The sequence below is a fragment of the Dipodomys ordii genome, unplaced genomic scaffold (assembly GCF_000151885.1).
Source record: "Dipodomys ordii isolate 6190 unplaced genomic scaffold, Dord_2.0 Scaffold9, whole genome shotgun sequence".
Taxonomy (NCBI): Eukaryota; Metazoa; Chordata; class Mammalia; order Rodentia; family Heteromyidae; genus Dipodomys; species Dipodomys ordii.
Genome location: NW_012267225.1, coordinates 28,535,623 through 28,550,148, shown reverse-complemented (window position 1 = coordinate 28,550,148; position 14,526 = coordinate 28,535,623).

Below are 14,526 nucleotides of genomic sequence, written 5' to 3'. Positions count from 1 at the left end.
GGACTCTTTTGTAGCCCTTGCTGCTGTCCTTGCTGCTCTGTGAAAAAGCCAGAGAGATATGAACACAATTGAAGGAACATTGGAAGGAAATGAAGCCCTGTGTGACAATGGGAGATGCTTTAAAACCATTTTTGTTTCCAATGGCTGCTTTTCATATATGCAGAAAAATATCCTCTGCATTTTCCCTTTTAAAAGTAGCTTCTTTTTCCAATGTGCTTAACTACTTCTTCCCAAATTGTACAAAATTGAATATAAACCCAACTAATCAATGGAGACTAATGACCTAATTCACTGAGTTCTAAAATCAGAGGGCAAATAAAACTTACCCTGAGGGAAAAGGAAAGCAGCGGCTAGCCTCCTGAGGATATTGCACCTGGACTGTTTTATTCCTGAATCAGTTCATAAATCTCCACCACTCAGGTGTATAAGAACTAATGTGACAAAACATCTCTTTTTAGATCATTGTCCATGTATGTCCCACTTCTAAATCTGGGTCACAAATAATGTTGCTGTCTATTTTCCCCGGTCTGGAGCATTGTATCTGTTATTAATTTTAACAAGCTAGATTTTGATAAAAATATAAACAAGTGCAAACAAACTGCATGGCAGTTTCTTTCATAAGCCTGGGATGGCTACATATCGGTGGATTTTCTATTTCTCTTTCCCTTGCCACATGGATCAATTAGTTAAGGCATTTAAAATATCACTGCTTATATTTAATACTTTCAGCACCTAAGTAGGACGCTGAAGTGTAGTAAGAAATTTAAATTTTTACTGAATGTATCAATGCTGACCTTTCTGATTTTCAAGCCCTAAAGCAAATCTTCACTGTAGAAGAGATTTAGTAACCCTGACTCTTTCCGTCTGCAAGAACTTTGGAGGGAAAGGCGGCCAGTAGCGCTTCCCTGCATTGCGGGGTTTTAGGCTTCCTGGCCCTGCAGTACCTCCAGCGGGCCTGGCCAAGATGTACAGAGCAGGCTGGAGTTGGGGGGGGGAAGGGGATCGTCCCTTCTTTGATTTGCCTAGAAACGCTATTCTGCTGAGAACCTGCTGCTCACCTGTACCAGGTTGCATGGGCTCCTGTCCTGGCTCATTAGTCAGTCCCCTTAAGTCCTTTTCTGAAAATCTCAAGGCCATCCTGGTGTCCTGTGCCGGTCCCTTGGGCGACAACATCGGAATTAAGATCCTCAGCAGAAGATCTTACGTTTCTGCGCTTTATGGGAGATGAATTAAGAAAGCGAAAAGCATAAAAGGCCTTTATTCTCTGCACTCCTCCGTGCACAGATGTAGGTTTCAGCTTCAATCAACTATAATTGTTTCTCAGTGTACTTAGTGAATGTTAAGTGCGTGCCTATGGAAGACCTAAAACACCAGACGAGGGAGGAGATAGCTAGAGTGCATTATTACGACAAAATGGTCGCCATGTAACGGCTTTCCCCCTTTTAATTTTTAATTCGTCAGCTAGCTAGTACTTTGTTATTTTCCTTGGTAGGAAGAAGACATTTCCATGGAGTTTCTGGTTTTATTACATAGGGAGAAGGCCTGGTCAGCACCACGGACAGCGCCAAGCACGGAGGGCGCGGCCACTTTAGAGCATCCTCCCAGCTCTTCTCCTTTGTTCCCAACCCCTGCTGGCCAAGGCAGAACAAAGACGTCTGTCAAGGCTGCCTTTCAGGCTAGGTTTTGCTTTGACTTCAAGGCCAAGGTATGGAACTATTACCTTGGAAGAGTCTATCGCATTGTCTCCGAAATAAATTAATTTACCAAGTTTTTTTCTAAAGTTTCTGACTGATCTGGACCCTTTCCCTCTACCAATTTGCTCCCTTTGGCCATGGCCACCCATGCCCAGACAAGGAAGTTACCTTGGCTATTTGAAAACCAGCTAAGGCTAATTGGAAGCTGGATAGAGAAAGAGAAGGCAAGGACTAAGAGGGTTTTGGCAATATTAGTTCTTAAGATCTTCACACAAGGGTTGAGCTATTGAAGTTTCGAGCTCGATGTGGCCAGAGAGTGCTATTTAAACGCCATTCTCCTGGCCCAGGCTGTTTCCCAACCATGGGCCGCGATTGCAGACAACCATATTCCTATTCTGAAAGAATTCAGCGCTTTCTAAACGCTGCGACTCCCGGAATATTTGCCCAAATGAAAACTCTGCTGATGGCTGTCAGCGATTCCCCACCGCCAACACCACCACAGCCCCCTTGGGGATTGGCCTGCCGATATGATATCTGTGGCTCTCGCTGAAACGATGCTTACAGTGCTAGGTTGGCTCTGGAATCAATGTGGGGATCTGTCTTTAGAAAGGGATGGGTTTATTCTACCCCACTTCATACTGCCTGCCATTGTCCCTCCCCCTTCCATTTCTGACCCCCAGATACTCTGATGTCCTTCAGGTGCTGTCCATAGGCTCCGCTCTTGGCATTCACCGCGTGCCTTAATTGTATGACATTAAATCAAGGTCCGCTGTGAACACGGAGGGCAGAGTCTCTGATCTTGATCCGGAAAACAAATCCCCCACTGCAGCTCCCACACTTCTCTTCCTGCCCTGGCCTTATCCAGGCTTTCGGGCTACCTAGCTTCAAGACTCAGGACTTGTCCACTTGTCTCAGCTCGCCTCCTGCCACATCTGCCAGAGCCGCGGTTAATTACTCTGTTCTGCGGGAGGGTGGCGATGCATATGTCTGCGTATGCATATGCATACATCTGCATGCCATTTGCGGCATACGCAAAAACATACATATGCCTATAAATCTAGTTTCCAAATGATGACATGGATCGAAGTTAATTACCCCTCTGGTACAGATCTAATTTCACAATCCTGTTATTTGACTGAACGCAATTAACCGAATCGGTTCGTCCCGAGCCCTTCCCTAAGCCTCTGGGTAGGAATGGAAGGTTTTTAAGGACCACCGTGCAACAAAAATTCTGCTACAGAAATCTGTCGATCGTTTCCTGCTATCGATAGGGCGAGAGGACTAACATATATATATATATATATATATAATATATTATATTATATATGGGAAAACAAACCTACGGGTGTATATCAAGCCACATACACACAAATAAATACGCCTAGTCGACATGCCTTCTAATAACCTCACCGCGGGTTTGATTGGAAACTTTGGGGAAAAGATGCGCTTCAAGGGCAGGCTGGGTCATCTTCCTTTGTAATGCGGAAAATTAACTCAGCCGCACCTGCCTAGTCCCGGGAGAGAGGAGCAGCCCATCTGGTCTGGCTACGGTTTTGCTGCAGAGAGAAAAGGCTGCTTGATCTCTAAGGTTTTATGTATTTTTTTGTTTTTGTTGTTGTTGTTGTTTGCCCCAGCCCGAGAGAGTGGGACTAGAATCTGGGCCCCTCTGGGGTTTGGGTTCAGGGCAGTGCAGCAGACGCGCACTCAAGAGTCTAGCCGCAGCCCCGGCCCCGCGGGGCGGAGGGAGAAGAGGCGGAGAAGGGAAGGGTGCGGGGAGTTGACCTCTAACGGGCGGGCGGAGCCCTCGGGGCGGCGGACAGGCGGTGGCGGGCGCTGCGGCTCTTTTCACGGCCTGGGCACCGGGGGAGAGCAGCTCCTGCTGCGTCCGAGGAGAAGGGAGAGCGCCGAGAGCCCGTCTGACGCAGAGACCCCAACAAGCGCCCCTGAAAAACAGAATGAAAACATAGAATTAGAGAGAGGAGAGAGGGAAGCGGGAGGGAGGGGGAGGCTGCGGAGAAGGGACAGAGGGTGGGAGGGAGCGCGCAAAGGTTTCAGCAGGTGCGGACAGGACAGGCAAACGCTTGGAGTCCGGGTCCCGCAGCCTGGGGCGGGGGAAGTGTTGTGGGGGTGGGGGGAGGTCGGTGGATGGGAGCGCAGATCCAGGTTGCAGAAGCCGAGTGGAGGGGGCCGGGCGCCGAGACCACCGCCGGGTCCCCGAGAAGCGATCTGGGGAGGGACCCGGCATAACGCGTCCTCAGATGATGCTGTGGTGCAGCAGTCGAAGAGATTCGCGCATCCCGCGCGCACCCTTCCCCGAGTCTCCACCCCTCCCTCAGACCGCGCACTGGACCCCAACGCTCCAATCTCCACCCCTTCTTGGCTTAGAACCCAGCAAGCGGCAAGACCGGCGAGGCTCAGCAAGAAAATCGAAACGATCGATCAGAGAAAGAATTACATAGACCCCTTAGCCTTAGAAATCCAAAGGAGAAAGAGCGGCTAGCACTAGTCAAACCTGCAGGGAGGACCAAAGCGTTCCCAGTCGCTGCTCAAGGCGTTCGCGGAGGAAAGAGGAGGCGGAGAGGCTTCTGCGGTATAAGGTGCTTTAGGGTAGGAGGTGGGGGTGGGGAGAGGGTGGGTCGAAGCGGTCCTGTCTTTCCCCCTCGCTTGCTGATCCAGAATTAGGGATTAATGGCTCGCTCCAGCCAAACAAATAAGGCATCTGCCTTCAGCACAAGAGGATTACACGGGCTGCTGACGTCACCAGTCAGACAGATGTTGGCTCCCAAAGTCCTGAGCAGCTCGCTGTGTCCTTGAAACCAAAGAACCGCAGAAGGCGCGCAGCCCCCCAAGAGCTGCGCCTGGGTGCAGCAAAGGGCGAGCGCCTGCCCTTGCCGACCAGCGCCGGGTCACCAACACAGTGGCTCAAAGACAACCCTAGAAAAGTCATTCCTCTCCAGCTCTCTCCTCTCAGCCCTCCTGTCATTGCCCAAGCTGATTCTCAACAAACCAAAGACCTCATTCTGGGTTGTTTCTCCCTAAAATAGAACCAGCCTATGACTTCCCCTCCTCCGACCCTTCATCTAGAACTCCCCTCCCCCCCCGACACATTTGCTCGCATTTGGTTGGCTGTGTAACAGCAAAATAGGCACCTTAGGCTGGACAGAGCCCAGGCTCCCAGCAAGGGACTGCTGCTTAATGATATGCGCAGGCAATGGAAGCCGAGCTCACCTGCATTTTCTTTAACCCCGCCGCCATCCTTCCTTCAGTCCAAGGTCTAGATTTAGGTTTAACCGTGTCGCAAAGTCATCCTAGACCAATGTGCCTTCCGAAACAATGCCTGGCTTCCAACCATCATCCTTTCCACCACAGTCCTGGGCCATCTCTCAGAAAGGACCAGGGATCTCACATGGTCCTGAGCAGGACTGGATGAGATGTTATTGAATGTGCTTTGCAAGTGCTTCTTTCTTCCTCTTTTTTTAAATGTGTATGTGTGTGTGTGCACATGTGTGTGGAAAACATGCCTAGCATATAAGTTTAGAAACCTGTACATTCAAATCACCGCAGTTTCATTCTATAACCAAATATGATGCGTCGCCAACAATTAATTTCCTTGTAAATGCCAACCTCACTTTAAATGGAACTCATCATATGTATATAAACTACTTTGATTTCTCTAACCTGTGCATTATTTTTACTTTGAGCTCTTCAGAGGTCACACCAAAGTCACAATTATTAAATAAGCCAAAAGATACATGACAGTAGGAATTTAAGTGAGCAATTTTGAAGTATTATATAAGCCACAAATGAAACGGTTTTAAATAAATTCCATTTCTGCCTGGGAATAAAGACAATTCAAACAATGTACAAAACAAAACCAACTGATATTTACTGTATGGTCACACTGAACAAATCATATGCCCCAAATTAAACAGTGTACATGAGGAAATTCTATGACCTTCTTGAGAAAAATGATATTTACTTACACCTTTGCACTGTCAGCCATAAACTATAATGCCTAAAAGAAGAGCTTAATTATATCTCCATTCTTACTATCCTTGTCTATCAAAGTGGCATTTAATTTTTCCAATTCTATGAATTTAGAAATTCAATCACTGATAAAAATCAATTTAATTTACCCTAGAGTCACTCTGCAATTGCCACCCTAATATACAACATCTCTATCTCCATTATACCAAGGCCTTAGGAGAAACAGCCCATAGCTAAAAATGGATGTATTTAAATTTGTTATTGTCTAGTAACAAAAGGTAGAGTTAATTTTTATTTAAGTTAGAGAAAGAACATGCACTCTGCATGACAGGGTAAAAACTGAAGACATAAATTATTCTATCTTTGAAACTTGGTAGAATGAGTTTGAAAAGCCATAATATAAATTCTGTAATCTAAATTCCCTTTCAAAATGTTTAAGATTGTTTTTGCAACCCCACATATTTTGAATCTAAACAACATTACTGCTCCCCCGAAATTTTACTCGTCTTTACTGCTCAGTGGTTTAGTGTTAGTTCGCTGTCCATGGTCTTGATTCACACCAAGGGTATTGCGGGAGGTGCCTTTTGAAAAATGAGAGTCACAGCACTCCTGCACAAATTTGACTTCCTCGCACTTAAGAGGACGTGAAAGGAGAGAATGGTCTACGGACTTTACACTCTCTTTCCCATTCCATTTGTTTTTATTTTTCTGTATTTGCCACCAAACAGAGTACAGGAATCAGTGTGTGTGTGGGGGGGGACTTGGCATTTCATTATTTCTGAGCTGACAAAATCATCACCTCCATTTAAGGGTATCAAAGATCTGTAGTAAATAGGAACTAGTATTTGCTACATTTGCAATATTCTCCCTCCCTCTCCCTCCCTCCCTCTCTCCCTCTCTCTTTCTCTCCCCCCCATCTCCTGTTCACTATCCTCAGAAAAGTAACTAAGACATCACTGTATAGGTATTCTAGTCCATGCTTGCATATGGCTTTAAAAATGCAGGAACTTAAAAAAAAACGAAAATGACATATGAAGAAAAGAGTTAAACACGATCTTTTTAGCCAGGTCCCTCTCCATTCTTTATGCACCACTATGGACAACATAGATAGCTACCTCCATACACAAACATACTCAAACGCAAGCACCAAGATCATGAAACAGAATCCCTCCTCTGGAATCCCATACTTTTCTAAGAAGCAAGGTAAGCGTAAAGCTCTCATGGCTAAGGCTATTTAATACGTCCTCTGTCCAAAATAACATTTCATCTTGGGTTTAAGAAACACAAAAGACAGACATAGAAGAGTAATATTTAACCTCTCTGGGGGTTCCTTCAGGAGAAGAAATAGAAGGGAGGACGCTACTTCCCTCTCTATTCAAATACTTGAGGGTTTTCTTTTAAATCTTTTATTTCCCCATCATATTATCACGACAAAGAAGTTACTTATCTAAATATATAACCACATATGAACAGATAGCTATTGTCCAGGACACTCAAGAGTCCCTGCAGAGCTTTGGAGGGCATTGACCTACACATTTTTTTTTGTTCTATTACAACCACTTCGATGGAACTAAACAGCCCCTTCGTCTTTACCAGAGGCCGTTATCCACAGCAGGCAGAGGCAGAACCTTACCGATTTCCATACACCTCTCCAGGCACAAGAAGGCTACTTTGAAAGAAAAAAAAAAGAATGAAAGAAAACGAAAAAAAAAAGTATTTTTAAAACTCGAGAAACCCTCGTACCGGAAGAAAATGGCCTAAACACAATGCGGCTCGCCATTTTCTCTCTGCCAAACACAAAGCCTTTGGCGCTGCCCGCCACACAAAGAAAGCATGGGCCGCGGAATTCTTGCACATTTTCTAGAGCCTAAAAAAAACCACACACCTCCTCAGACCCACAATTTCTGCCTCCTTGGCGCTCTCTCTCCCATACAGACGATCTCTCCCAGACCCTCAGCCCAGTCACAATAAGATCCTCTATTTAAGATGTAGATAAAAGACACACCAAAGGCGCGCTAGCAAGCGAGTGAGCGAGCGAAGGAGCTACCCCAGGCAAGACGAACTGCAGAAAACCAAGAGGCCCGGCTTGGGGTTGCCAGGGGTCCAGTCTAGGGGTGTGTGTGTGTGTGTGTGTGTGTGTGTGTGTGTGTGTGTGTGTGTGTGTGTGTACCTTCGGATCCTTTCCTGGCTTCTGAAATCCCTCCTTCCAATTCCATCCCACCTCCCTGGCGCGTCTGGTAGTCCAGGAGCTTAGGGAATCTCTGTGACCTGATTTCCATCCAGTTCCAGGAACCCACCTGGCTGCTGCGGAGAGCTGGGGCGGCAGAGCAGGGAGGGGGAAGACGGACTCTCAAAGATGCTCTCAGCGCGGGAACCCCTCAATTGGGTGCCTCTCTCTGCCCCCCCCCACCCCGCCCTCCGGTTCAACTCGCCGGTTCAACTCGCCGCAATCCTAGGCGGCAGACACTACAATCCTGTGTGGCACTCCCTCAACTGGCAAATAATAATAATAATAAAAACCGCTTCTGCTCACGTGCGAAAAGTACACGCGTCGAGGAAACCTCTATGAATAAAAAGACAAAAACAAAAACAAAAAATGTATCTATCACAAAGCCAACTCCCCCAGCCAGCCCAGCCCGCCGTGCAATGCCCAGAAAACCATAGGAAAAACAGTACTTACAGCTCTGTACTTGTTTGAGTAATCCGTGTCCCAACCGCTCTGATTTGTTCGTTTTTGTCTTAAAAAATACCTACCCCTTGCTATATATTTCATTTTGTACATCTTGTGCGGGATGAGAAGAAACGAAAACAAAAATCTTGTAGACTAGCGGGGATGGGGGAGGGGGATGAAGATTTCATTGTCTACTCTCTGTACAACCGCAGCCCAAGGAAAGACTCTCTCTGCAGTCCTGAGCTCCTTCTACTTTCTGCTTGAAATTCAGAAGCTTTCAGTGCAGTAAAGGGGGGGGTGTTGGTCTTCCTCCGTCTCTGCCTCTCTCTCTCTCTCTCTCTCTCTCTCTTTCTCTCTCTCACTCCCTCCCTTCACGATCTCCTTCTTTCCACTCTCCCCTCCCTCTGTCTTCTCTAGCTCTAAGTCTCTCTCTCTCTCTCTCTCTCTCTCTCTCTCTCTTTTCAAAAGAGGGCAGGTCGCTTCCTGCATCCCAATGAGTTAAATCAGTCACTTACTTCTCATGCATCAGCAGCCTCTTTAACAACCGAAGGGCTGCAGGCACAAAAGAGCATTTAGCTGCCTCCAATTTGTGTAGAAGGCCTGTCCTTAATTTGTTTTTTAGAGTCTAATTAAATCATGAATTTCACATAATATAAAAAATACCAAATTCTCAACTTTAGCAAATAAACTGCTAATGGTAACCTTTGAAAATAAATCCCTCTTCTCTCTGGTTCTCCGAAAGAGGGCCCAGAATGTCCCAGATTTGGAAAGGAGAAGGGTTTGGGACCAGATCTCTCTTCCCCTCCCCCTTTCATTTATCAAGGTCACAGCCATATGATCCCTCCTTGCTTTAGAATGAAAACTTTTATCTTTTTTTTCCCTTCTTTAAACCTTCTTCACCTAGGAAGGGAATTAAGTCCTTTCGTGATATGAGAAGATCTGAAGGATTAAATAAATAAATAAATGTACCCTAAATCTGAAATACATGCATAAGCTGAATCAACTGATCAGACCTTGAGGTGGGATTACTGACAAACTATGTGTGAAAGGGTTTTTTTTTTTTAAAGATCTCCCCTACCCCCTGGGTGAATCCAGACATTTCTGGGTTTTGCTCAGGGTTTCTTCCCCTGACAGAGGAGACCTGAGCCTTTTGGGATGACGCAGTGGCCTTTTTTAGCTACCGGAGAGTCTCTGAGGGGTCTTGATCTCACAGACACCAGTGGTTGTGGCGGCGGGGGCAGCGGTGGTGGTGGTGTGTGTGTCTGTGTGTGTGCATGACTCTCTTCCTCTAAATGGGCTGGGGCACAAAGAGCAGCTCAGCCTTCCCAGAGTTTCTCTTTCAGAAAGAACCCAGGCTGGGCCATTGTTCTTTCTCAATGAAGGAGGCCCAGGGTGACAGCAGCAAGATCTTCCCCAAGCTCACCACCCACCTCCTCCTTCAACCTACCTACCCATCTGAGGATATTTTCTTCTTTCAGAGACTCTTGGTCTGGGAGATCCTGGGGTCCAATATTGCCATCATCCTGGGCATTGTTGTATTTTATTCAGCAGTATTCCCTTAGGTCGGCAGTCTGCTTCCACCTACCCTGTTTTCTAGTTCTTACAATGCTTGCTCAGAAACATCATATTCGCACATCCAGAGAGGTTAAGAAGACAAGATGTAGTTCCACCAGAGCAGAATAGAACAATATAACTCACCGCCTTCTGCCTCTGAATATTCACTTTGCTACTAAGGAATCATCCGGGGTTTTGAGCTAAGACCATATTTTACCTTGAAATTATATCAACCCATACTTCATCCTAGCTGTGAACACAGGCCTCCAGCACCCACCTGATTACAGCTGGAAATAACCAAAAGTAGCTCCAGCTGGGCCGTTTACAAAAAAGCAGAAAACCGAAAACAAAAGAGGAAAAATTTTAAGTAGAAAGAATAGATGTGTGTGTGTGTGTTTGTGCGTGCGCGTGCACATGCACTCATATGTGTAATACTGACAAGGTGCTGGAGTTCAGATCTCGAATTACCTAAAACAAAGAAACATCTCAGTGATCTCAGTGTCTGGCCGCTGAATGCAGGCCCAAGAAGGCCTAACTGCTCCAGTATTTCCTTATCCCAGAGAGACACCATTGTTTTGGACACACTAGAAGGAATGTGCATTATACCCCTCCCCTTTATCTTTCACCGATGATGCTCATTCTATCAGTTTCCAGTTTATTGACCTGGGGACTGTTGGGTTTTTAAAGACCTTCGAGGACCTGCCATGCTAAAGGAAGCAAGGTCAAAGGGTTCGCTGTGGATCCTGCTGCCCAGAGAGGTGCTGCTCTCTGCTCAGGTCACCCAAAGGAGCAGGCTCCATGGGGTGACAACTTCAGAGCATCTTGGGTGGGCACTTTACTCAGCGTTCTCACCCCACTCTGAGCTTTGGTAATTCTAGCTTTGCCTCAGCTTCCCCGGGCCCTAGGATTTCTGCCTTAGTCGAAAAGGCATTGGAAGGGGACCTCAAGACACAAGCATTGGACATGTTTCCTAAAAATAGTCAGTGCCCTTGCCAACTGCTTGTACCAAGTGCAGGTGGCAAAGGAAAACTTTAGAAATTCTAATTTCTAAATTAGAGAGAGCTGTAATTTTTGTCTGAGACTTTCAATCGTTCTTTCTTACCTGCATAAAATGGCAAGGCAGCTTTTAGAATGGGGATTACAGAGTCAGATGCAGGGTGGGGGTGGGGAGGGGGAGATTTCCCAGTCCAAAGAGCCTTCCTACGAACTTTCTGCACTTTATCCTGCTTCCCACCTTCATTGGCCCAGGAATTTGAGCAAATCTTTGCAGCCTTAGGTTTAAGGGGTTGCTCAGCTCCAAAGCTTTCTACTGCCGGGCATACCTCATCTCCAGAGTTAGGAGCTTATGAAAATGTAACCCAACTCATTGCCAGAAGTTGTTGCTAATTAGTGGATAATAAACTTCTGTAGCCAGGGCACAAAAGTCTTTTAAAAGTGCAAAGGTGCTCTTTGTATGCCATCAGAAAAGAGATTAGCATATCAATTGGACTAGGGGAGACTGGACAATGAGCCCTCTTCCTCCTGCATTGCCCAGGGTTTTCCTGGTAGCCTCTTCTTCTTTCCTCCTCCTCCTCCTCCTCCTCCTCTTCCTCCTCCTCCTCTTCATCTTCTTCGTTCTCCTCTTTCTCCTCCTCTTCCTCCTCCTCTCCCAGCCTCAAGAGCTGTCAAGGCATGATGAGAGTGCTCTGGGCTGTAGGCCTGGACTCAGACAGCAGTTGCAAAGCGCGGTGCCCGCTGCCCACCTGACTGTCACGGCCAGTGCAGGGCCATGCGCACCCGGAAAGTACTCGCGCTCCGAAGCTCGGCAGGTCCGGGTGGGCGTGAAGCTTGCACTAGGTGAGCAGGCGGAGGAGCCCCAAAAGGCATCCTCTCCACGCAGCCACAGCCGGGGCCCATCCTGAGGCTTGCCGCTTGCTGACTCCAGGAGCTCAAATCCCCAGACCACTTGCAAGGGTTTTGGCTCCAGGGCGCCCTCGGCTCCCCTCCGGTCTCTGGCATTCCAGGCCGAACCGCCGACCTGACCCACCCTCTTCCACACACTTCGGGAGGCTGGAGATGCCAAGGCTCTCAGACTCAAGGCTGCAGAGTTCCCGGGGACTGGGTACCCTGTGGCTAGGGTGTCCCCTCTCGCGGACAGCTAAGAGAGACGACTTGGAGAGGCCTAGACACAAGCAGGGTACATCTCCGGGGTCAGTTCCACCCAGACACTTGACCCCAAGCCTGTCTGTTTCCACACGATGGACATTAGAAAGCCTGCCCCGCGCCAGGCGCAGGACTGCAAAGCTGAAGTTCGTGTCCGAGCGGGGGCAGATGAGGCCTGGGCGGCAGAAAGCCTCGGCTTCACCCCGGCCACCACCCCAGGGCGCGGTGACCCGCGTGGCTGCGTCTCCCCGCCCTGCGCTCCCGCAGAGGCAGGCTCCGCAGTGGGGAGCGGGGGAAGTGGGGTCCACGTGGGGAGCGGGGGAAGTCGAGGATGGAGCAGGGCTGGCCGGCGAAGGGGAACCCGCGGCCACGCTGCGCTGGGCGGCCCGCAGCCGAGCCCGAGTCGCCACGGCCCGGCCAGCCACGATCAGGCTCGGCCCCCGAAGCCCCAGACAACCACGCGAGGGAACACTTGCTTTTCTTTCTCATCTTCCCTCCCCACCCCCTTTTCTCCTCAGAGGTTGCTAGCATCCTCTAAATGCAATTTAAAAGGAAAAATAGGAAAGAAAGGAAAAGGAGGAAAGAAAGAAAATCCCTGGAGCTGGCTTCCCTTTTTCCATCGTCTTAGCCTTCTCCTGATGCTTGTGTTCGGGGAAACAAATGCCAAAGTTACACAAGTCCCCCCGAAAATGCACCGTTTTAACTGCCGTGAGGGAAAATGTCTGGGGGAAATGTGGAGGTCGGTGTTTCCCTAAATGCAAAACATCAGCGAGGAATCTGAAAAGAGCTTTACTTTCCCTGCGAAATCTCCATTGTTACTTGTCGAACAATAGGAGCCGGGGCGACTGTAGGCCGATGGGAATGAATAGGCGATCCGCGGGATGTGTGCGGGTCAGTGCTTGGGGTCCTGGGCCTAAAGCCCCTTTCTCAGCTTGCCACAATAAACCAGAGCAAGGTTTAGTCTTTACTGGGTCACCGGCCATCCTCTATTATTCAACACTTCACAACAAAAAACACTTATTAATCAGCGCTGACCAGAGGCCCCTTTTGAAACAAGAGAAGAGGGGAGAGAGAGAGAGAGAGAGAGAGAGGGAGAGGGAGAGAGGTGAAAAGAAGATTGAGAAGCCCTGGACAGATCTTTCTAAAGCCAGAGTCACCATAAGGTACTTTTCTCCAGTGGTCAAACTTTATTTGACAAAACAAAGTTGTGGGGCTTTTTGTTTGTTTGTTTTTAAACTGGGCTACTGAGATCTGGATTTCTCCTCATTTGCCTCACTCTCTGTCTCTTCCTCTGAAGATGTTGGAGACTTTGTTGCAAGGAAGGATGGCTTTAGGTCAAATTGCTAAGGCCTGATCTTAAAGATCTAATTGCTATTGGAAGAGAAGCCTGTTTCCCAGCTGGGCCTCCACGCTGGAGATGGTGTAAGGAAGACTGTCCACTCTGTTCTGGACACCCTGCTGATGGATGAGGTGTCAGGCCAGTCGTCATGTGAGGCTGGTTTCCAAATGGTATGAGCAGTAGTCTAATGTAGTACTTATTGGTGATATGGAATGCAATCTTTAGATTTTCTACTGAGTGGTGTCTCAGGCTGGAGATATATATATATATATATATATATACATATATATATATGTATATATATATATATGACTGAACTTGTTGGCCAGAGTTTAGAGGAACTGATTAGAGGAACAGATTATTCTTATGCTTAGACAAGGGGTGGACAGAAAATATGGGATGAAGAGGTTTAGGGGAGGAAATGGTTCAAAATGTGCCATACCAGTGAAATCAGGGGGCTCTTTGCTCTACCAACTTTGATGATTTTTTACACAGCTTGCTTGATGTTTGCAACCTTAATTGTGTGCCTTCTATTTATATGCCTACATGATAATTATGAACACATGCTCAGACATATATGGACACTCATGTACATCAAAGGAAAGTGCTACCTACATTAGCTTTAAGGATGAGTTTCATCTATTTAGAACTCAGCTAAGCATTTTAGATGGCAAATTTTAGTCACTCTTTGATTTGGGATTGGAAGCCAATATTTCTAGGTTTTTTTTTTTCCTGTTTCACATCACTCTGGTTGTAATTTAGCCAAGTGAGCAAAGCTCCTTTGTAATATCTGATGTTCACAAGTGACAGAGAGAGGCAGCAGACACTGAATCTTGGTTGTCAAAGGACATAAAACAATTCTTTTTCTAAAGAAATAGAAATAAATGTCAAAGCAGTGGGTTTTTTTAAGTTTAAAATTTTGTTTGTGTGCACTTTTGGATTCCTGTGTAACATAACTAGCCATTTCACTTGTTATGATTCAAAGAAGCTTTTAAATCCAGAAAATGTATGGATGAGGGGTTGTAAATTGAACAAATTAAGCTGTAGAACTAGATGGCTTGGTAATGAAAGCAAGCATGCAGAATTACTTGGTAGTAAACTGCATTGGTATTTGCAGAGTTCATGTGGAAATGCAAAAA